General features: G+C 37.8%; 1 protein-coding gene across 9 annotated transcripts in view; it reads right to left on the reverse strand.

The window, feature by feature from the left end:
- The window catches only part of CARF (calcium responsive transcription factor), an 82,999-nt gene extending 75,420 nt beyond the window's left edge, over nt 1–7,579 (reverse strand). For 8 of the 9 annotated variants that reach the window (XM_049615147.1, XM_049615146.1, XM_049615145.1 and 5 more), the window contains exons 1-2: nt 6,670–7,332; nt 3,034–3,194 (exon numbers count right to left, since the gene is read on the reverse strand). The gene's annotated coding sequence lies outside the window, so the exon portion shown is untranslated. Of the gene's footprint in view, nt 1–3,033; nt 3,195–6,669; nt 7,333–7,513 lie in introns of those variants that run through there. The other variant, XM_049615140.1, reaches the window with a different exon arrangement.
- Between the last annotated feature and the right edge of the window lie 21 nt (nt 7,580–7,600).

The raw sequence follows: 7,600 nt of genomic DNA on the forward strand, positions 1-7,600 counted from the left end.
ATTGATATAATCAAAACTTATCTGGGCTTAGTATGAAACTTTTTTTTTTTTTAGGTTTAATTTATTTTTGAGAGAGAGGGTGAGCAGGGGAGGGACAGAAAGGGGAAGAAAGGATTTGAAGCATGCTCTGCACTGACAGCAGTGAGCCAGTGCAGGGCTTGAACTCACAAACTGTGAGATCATGACCTAAACCAAAATCAGATGCTCAAACGACTGAGCCACCCAGGTGCCCCAGTATTAAACTTCTAAATATACTTTTCTATATAGTCTTTGAAAAAATTTTAAAATTGTATACTTTAAGATGCCTAATACACTCTCATTTCAGTATTATTTAAAAATTTACACATTTCATAAATGTAGTAGAGTACATAGAGTCAGTCTAGATTTGATGAAAAATATCCAAACTGAACTTTTCTGAACTTGAATTTCTAGTTCTTTAAAATGAAGAGTTGGTCCTGATGATCCCTAAGATCCCATCCAGTTCTAAGATTTTTGTTTTTAAAAGTTGATTATCCTGATAATGTTTAAAATTCATTTATTGTTGGGGCACCTGGGTGGCTCAGTCGGTTGAGTGTCCGACTTCAGCTCAGGTCATGATCTCACAGTTCGTGGGTTCAAGCCCTGCGTCGGGCTCTGTGCTGGCAGCTCAGAGCCTGGAGCCTGCTTCAGATTCTGTGTCTCCCTCTCTCTCTCTCTACCCCCTCCACCACTCGCGTTCTGTCTCTCTCTCAAAAATAAATAAGCATTAAAATTTTTTTTAATTCATTTATTGTTTATTGACTGACTTCCAATGTATAGAGTAGAAAAATAAAAGAATACTATTCAAAAAGAAAATTCTTATGTTAGATTCAACTGAAAATGAAGTCCTACTGAGAGATGTATTAAAACTGTAATAACTGGTGTCCAGAATACAATTTAATTTTTTAAAGCAAATTAAATATATTGAAATATTCACTGGCTAAATATGATGACATCAACATTAAGAAATATTTTAGAGGGGTGCCTGGGTGGCTTGGTCGGTTAAGCATCCGACTTCGGCTCAGGTCATGATCTCACGGTCCGTGAGTTCGAGCCCCGCGTCAGGCTCTGTGCTGACAGCTCAGAGCCTGGAGCCTGTTTCAGATTCTGTGTCTCCCTCTCTCTTTGCTCCTCCCCTGTTCATGCTCTGTCTCTCTCTGTCTCAAAAATAAATAAACGTTAAAAAAAATTAAAAAAAAAAATTTTAGAGAGTTTTTTGAGTTTAAATATGAAGCACTATCAATGACAAAATAGATGAAGATTATGAATTTGTCGTAGCTATAAAATTTAATGTCTATTGAATGTTTATTATACTTAATTACTAGCTAGGATTATTAATAATCACTCTACTATTCTGTGATGTAGAACCTATTATCACCATTTTACAGAAAAGGAAATTGAGGCTCACTGCTCAAGGTTATCAATTATTGAGCACTATGGTAAAACACTATGCTAAGTGTTTTCTATCTGTCATTTTATATAATCCTTTCAACAATCCTTTCAACAACCCAGCAAGTGATTCAGTTACTTGCTCCAATTTACATAAAAGGAAATAAAACTCAGGCAATGAAGTAACTTTCCCAAGATTACAAATACACTAAGTGGCTGAGCAAGGACTCAAGCCAACAGGTGCTGATCCCAAAGCCTACTCTTTATTATTACTATAGGAACTCTTTCAAGGTAACAAAACTCCTTCCTTCCTTCATTAGTCATGGCTTTAAATCTTTTTTCTTTTTTCTGATAGGTTAACAAATTCTAGATGGTAAAAAAAATTCTTTGTTCATTATTGTTCTCAACTTTTCTTGGTTGAAATTCAATTAGAGTCAGTCCCTAAAGCTCCAAAGCCCTCCTGTAAACAATCTAAACATCTCTGATCCCATGAAAAAGCTAGAGTTCTAATCTTGCAGGCACTGCAGTCACTGAGAAAACATTCTGCAAATAGATTCAAAAGTGGAGCTTGGGAAGAAGAAGTGCAAAGTGCAAATAGTTTAGGGGAAAGAATTCTAAAAACTTACTCCCAGTTTCCTAATAGCTGCCCTGATCCCATTACAAATTAACGCTATTGGCCTATTTTTTTTTTTCATTTTATTTACTTTCTCTTACCCTAGCTGAAATTTTCACTGGAGTTAATAAGCATTTTCTGTTAAAAAGAAAAAACTCTGGACAGAGTATCAGCCATTAACAAATTTGTGTAAATTTATATAAGGATAGCTTTCTTCCTTTAAGAAAAGTTAAGAACAGCTACCCTGCAAAGTTTAATTTGGAGATGAGAAAGCAAGTACACTTGAAGCTCAGAACATGTAAAAGGGATTTTGCAGAGGTCTAAGCTAAACGCTGCAATGAAGAAAGAGGACAGGATGGTGGTGGAGATGTTGTTAACAGAGGAACACTGTCAAACATAAACCACCTACTTCAGGGCTTTGCTCACACTGAGATTTTGCCAAAGATAATTTCTTTTTATACTATCTTTTGGGAACTCAAAACTCAAGATTTTCCTTTCAGTATGTACATCTACACGATAGGTTAAGGAAGTTTTTTTGTGTTACATTGGGAAAATACTACTTAGTTTCTACATGGAAAAATGGATGTCAGTATCTATTGACTAACCTACTACTGAACCAGAGGTTGAAAGTACATTTCTATGTTACTGACATCCTTTTCAAAAGACAAAATCTGAATGAAGCAAAAGTATTACTCCTTCCTCCCTTACTTGCCCCATCACTTTGCATTACACTTTTCAACCCTGACAACTGCAGGGTGACATTTTCCCAACTAACTTCAATGTCAGTACATGCTGGAAATTATCATCCATGGCTTTCAATTAACTATGTCAAAGTGAAGTTTTTAAGGATGAAGATATCAAGTAGCTAGGTATAAAATGCTTTCTTCCAACTGGTAAATACAAATAGAATGAAATACCTATATACAAAGTGCAATTTGACTTTTCATTAATATGTAATAGGTACAAACTTTTACACAGCTGTTACTTTCAATTAGTTGAAATAAAAGTATTACCTTCAGGCAGTCGCTCAAGTTTAAACTCAGGCCTCAAGCATTCTACTATTGCCAGAAATGCCCTCTCTTGTCCACTGAAGTTCTTCCTTTCGGGGACACTAAATCATGATAGGCTTCATTTGTGTGAGAGCTATAATTATGTCTTCACAGCAGCACTTTTTCTGTAATGAGAAGGTATTCAATGTATATTTTCTTTTTCTACACATAAAGAAAACTACTAGATTTTGTTATGCAGGTTTTATTATAAAACAACCGTAACCAGCCTAGTACAGCAGAACCATCAATTGACTCAGTTGAAGAAAACTAAAGATCAGGACTGACTTTACAGATAACTGCATGTGTCCAGGGGTAGATGACTTAACGTCTGATTCAGTTTCCTCAGTCCAAATCAGGGATTTGGACTAAGGTTTTGTTTCAACTCACATTCTATACCTACTACTAAAACAAAGACCTCCAGTAAAGTACATTTCTCCCATGAAATATTTACTAACAGGGCACTTTTTGTAACCATAAAAGCTTGAGAATAAAGGTCCCCCTCCCCAAACTACACCCTCTATAAAATCATGGAATTGATTTGACAAAGTTAGTTCTTAAGCAAATAGTATTGGGATTATATAAAGAGAACAAAGAATAAAGTATTACATGTGTACACAGTTTATGATTGGAGTTCAGAGCACACACATTTTGCTGGCAAATTGCTTTCTAGAATGTTTCACATCATGTTAGAAAAGTGGATTTTACCTTATACCAAAAGCAAAGATTAGGAAGAAAATTGTTAAATTAGAAGTTTGATGTTTTATAGGGAAAGGGGGAATTTTGTTGTTTATAAATATTGAATGCATGGCAGAGAGGAAAAGACTATTCAGACTGCAGTCACTCATATCTCTGTGGACCTTATTTGGGATACCGTTTTGATTTTGTTCAACAGGAATTTTATTCGAAACTTTAGAGGTAATTCTGTCTTAACAACTGATTATTTTGTTGAGTTTCCTCTAAAGACTTTTTTTTTTTTAATTTTTTTCAACGTTTTTTATTTATTTTTGGGACAGAGAGAGACAGAGCATGAACGGGGGAGGGGCAGAGAGAGAGGGAGACACAGAATCGGAAACAGGCTCCAGGCTCCGAGCCATCAGCCCAGAGCCTGACGCGGGGCTCGAACTCACGGACCGCGAGATCGTGACCTGGCTGAAGTCGGACGCTTAACCGACTGCGCCACCCAGGCGCCCCAAGACTTTTGCATACTAACATGTATCTGTTAAAACCAATTGCCTGAGAATAAATCCCCAAACAGGGTAACTGAAGGATGAAACCACTTTTAGTTTAGTCTTAAAAGATTTTCCTAATTCTAGGTACCTTGTTAGCATCCTAAGACTTAAAGGATCTTGAAATATATTCAATATCGGTGCCAGATCTTGTAACTTATTAACATTAAAAAATGTTGCTCAAAAGTCCTTTAGAAAATAAAATTATTCTTGTCTTTTAAAGTAAATGAATGCTCTTTTTATGCTCCTTTTATGATGTATATAAAATTACTATGAATCAGTGGTATCAAAAATTAAATCAAGACTCCTAGTTCACAAATATTTGATAGAACAATTTATTTTTTTAAAGGTGGATTTGGAAAGTTATAATGTGTTAAGTCAAAAATTTAAATGTATGCAAATATGTATAAACAATAACCTATTTTTAACTTTTCACTTAAACAAATTTAAAGCTAGTGTTCACAATGTCTCTTTTACTTAAGGTTTGCCCTCTTCTATAAACTTGCCTATAATCTTGGTATCTACCCATTTCTTACCCTGTAAATAATACCTCTTTTTACCTCTATGCTTTTTGAGAGCTATACAGATTATTTCATTTAATCCTCACAGTAACAGTTGGATCTTTATCTCTATAGAGAAGAAAGCCAAAGCTGTCAAGTAACTTGCCTAAAATCACAGAAAGCATTAGAGCTCAGATTCAAAACTAAGCTGGAAAAACCCAAAAAACAAACTGCACTGCAAAGCCCATACACAGTCTTCAGATCATACCATACCATGCCATTATATGTTGAAAAAAGAAACCTATAATAAAGAGACACAAATCTTCTAAGCTGTGATTTTCTAGATAACAATATGTCTTCACAAGGACCACAGTAAATGAATCATGTAGTAAATCATCAAGAACAAAAAGCTTGAAGTTAACGTTCTAAGAAAAACACTCAGGGGCACCTGGGTGGCTCAGATGGTTAAGCGTCAGACTTCGGCTCAGGTCATGATCTCCAGCTCTTGAGTTCGAGCCCCGCATTGGGCTCTGTGCTGACAACTCGGAGCCTGGAGCCTGCTTCAGGTTCTGTGCCTCCCTCTCTCTCTCTGGCCCTTCCCCTCTTGAGCTCTGTCCCTCTCTCCCACCAGAATAAATAAACATTAAAGAAAATGTAAAAAGACCAATCAAAGTAAAAGCATTAACTACCCTAAGTACTGCATGGAGGGAACACCAAGTATGATACAAGTCACTACTGAAAAAACACCAAAGCCATCATAGTGGATGTTGAGTTGCTTTGAAACACTTACAATTTTCCTTAACCAAAGGAAGGTCTCAAATGAAGACATGTATTTTAGTGAATTCAACATTTCTGCTTGGCAAATTGAAGTTTTATCTTATTAAGCATACTTAGGTTCTGTATCTTACTGGTCATATTTTTCAATTAAAATTAAGATCAATCTGTACCATCAGGTATTGTACTTTCTTATTACGGTAAATTTCAAAATAACAATCACCAAAATTTATTAATCTTACTATATGTTTTTTGCTGTTGTTTTTCTTAAGATTTTATTTTTAGCTAATCTCTACACCCAGCCTGAGGTTCTAACTTACAACCTATAACCCGGAGATCAAGACCTGCATGCTGCATCAACGGAGCTAGCCAGGCTCCCCTGCATGTTTTTAAAAGACATTTTAAACAATACTTTATCAATAGTAAAAAAATTATCTGAAAAAGAACCTAATTATTTGAAGATTATTTCAGGCCCTATGAATTTTAATTCAGGCAATTTTACTGCTGTAACTCAAAAATCACTTATAACTAAAGGAGAATGTTTAAAACTGTCAAATTTCTTTCCACGACTACCAGATTCAGAAAATACGAAGAGCAACACTTCAGTTAAGAAAGTGTTCAAGCTTCACGTGATCTAACTTATTTAAGGCATATCATTCTCACCATTACAATGAATCACATGGTTAAATGACCACAGTTTCTATTTGCAAGCTAGGATTTCAGCATAGAGGTTTTTTTTTTTTATTCCTCTAACCACGAGACTATTCTCTTATTCAGCAGTCAAACTGGACATGTAAATGATCGTGATGGTAATAATAGCTAACATTTACTATGTGGCATTTAATTCTCACAGTGACCCAAGTGTGGCAGAGATTTAATATGTACTTGAAACATTCAGTTTCGAGAGCCCGCATTCTAAAAAGGTGAGTGAATTGAAAATAGTCCTACTTTCATTATCATTACTTTCCAATAAAAGATTGTTCCTCACTTACAATTGTGTAAATACTTTCTCATAGTCTATGGGTGATTTAAATACCAGGTGTCTACTTAATTGTAGCACATCTTTAAGCAAGGTAAAGGAAAGCTTTAGTTGTCTTCACCTGCACATACTGCTCAGCCCACAAATTCTGCAATCCAGTTTTGCCTGATTCTAAACTGCTCTCTCTTGAAGTCCCCCTCTTGCAGCTTTTCTGGCGAACGACTTAAAAAGTGACTTTGAAATCTGGATAGTATCTCTCCATCCATCCTCCCACAGTGAAACAACTAAATTTAATTAGAGTAATTCTCCCGACCATTGAGAGTTAAGACATAGGCCTTTGGGTAACTTCAACACCAAAAGTCAAAAAGCGTAGTCTGAGAATGTACGGGAGGACGCCTTTCCCTTTCTAAATGGAAGATAAAATGGGGCTCATAAAGGGAAAACAAAAAGAACCAAAAAACCAAAAACAAAAAACCTAAAAATTGGGGCTCGTGGCTGCTAAAAGGACCACACACCGGGCGCTCCCGCCCAGGCGTCTGGATACTTCTCCGCGACGGTGGCGCGTCCTGAAGCTCAGCAACCCTCCTCCAGACACCTAACCTCCACCTTCTCCAGCCTGCTTTCCCGAGGCCCGCGTGAGCAGTCCTGGGAGAGGGGTAGTAGGCCTCATTGTGTGGGACTCCGAAAAGGCCCCGAGGCGGGGCGCGGAAGGCGCCACCCGGGCCCGGTTGGGGGCGGGGACCCGCGGTTGCTCAGAGAGCAGGAGGGTCAGGAGGTGACGGGAGGAAGAGGCAGGAGGAAAGAAATGGGGGTTGGGAGGCAGCGTCCGGTCGGTGGGCGCAGACAGCTCGGCCAAACCTCCGACTCCCTTAGTCCCGCCGCCTCCGAGAGCCCTACAGGGCGAGGAGGGAAGTCCACAAAGTGCAGGAGCAGAGGGGAGAAAATTCAAAACGAGTCTACTCAACCTCGTCTTGGCTCCGAGGCCCTGCCATGGAGACCAGCACAATGCGCAGGCGCATCCTTCCGAGAACGCGCAGCGTAGTACTATGAGA

This window comes from Panthera uncia (genome assembly GCF_023721935.1).
Source record: "Panthera uncia isolate 11264 chromosome C1 unlocalized genomic scaffold, Puncia_PCG_1.0 HiC_scaffold_3, whole genome shotgun sequence".
Lineage (NCBI taxonomy): Eukaryota > Metazoa > Chordata > Mammalia > Carnivora > Felidae > Panthera > Panthera uncia.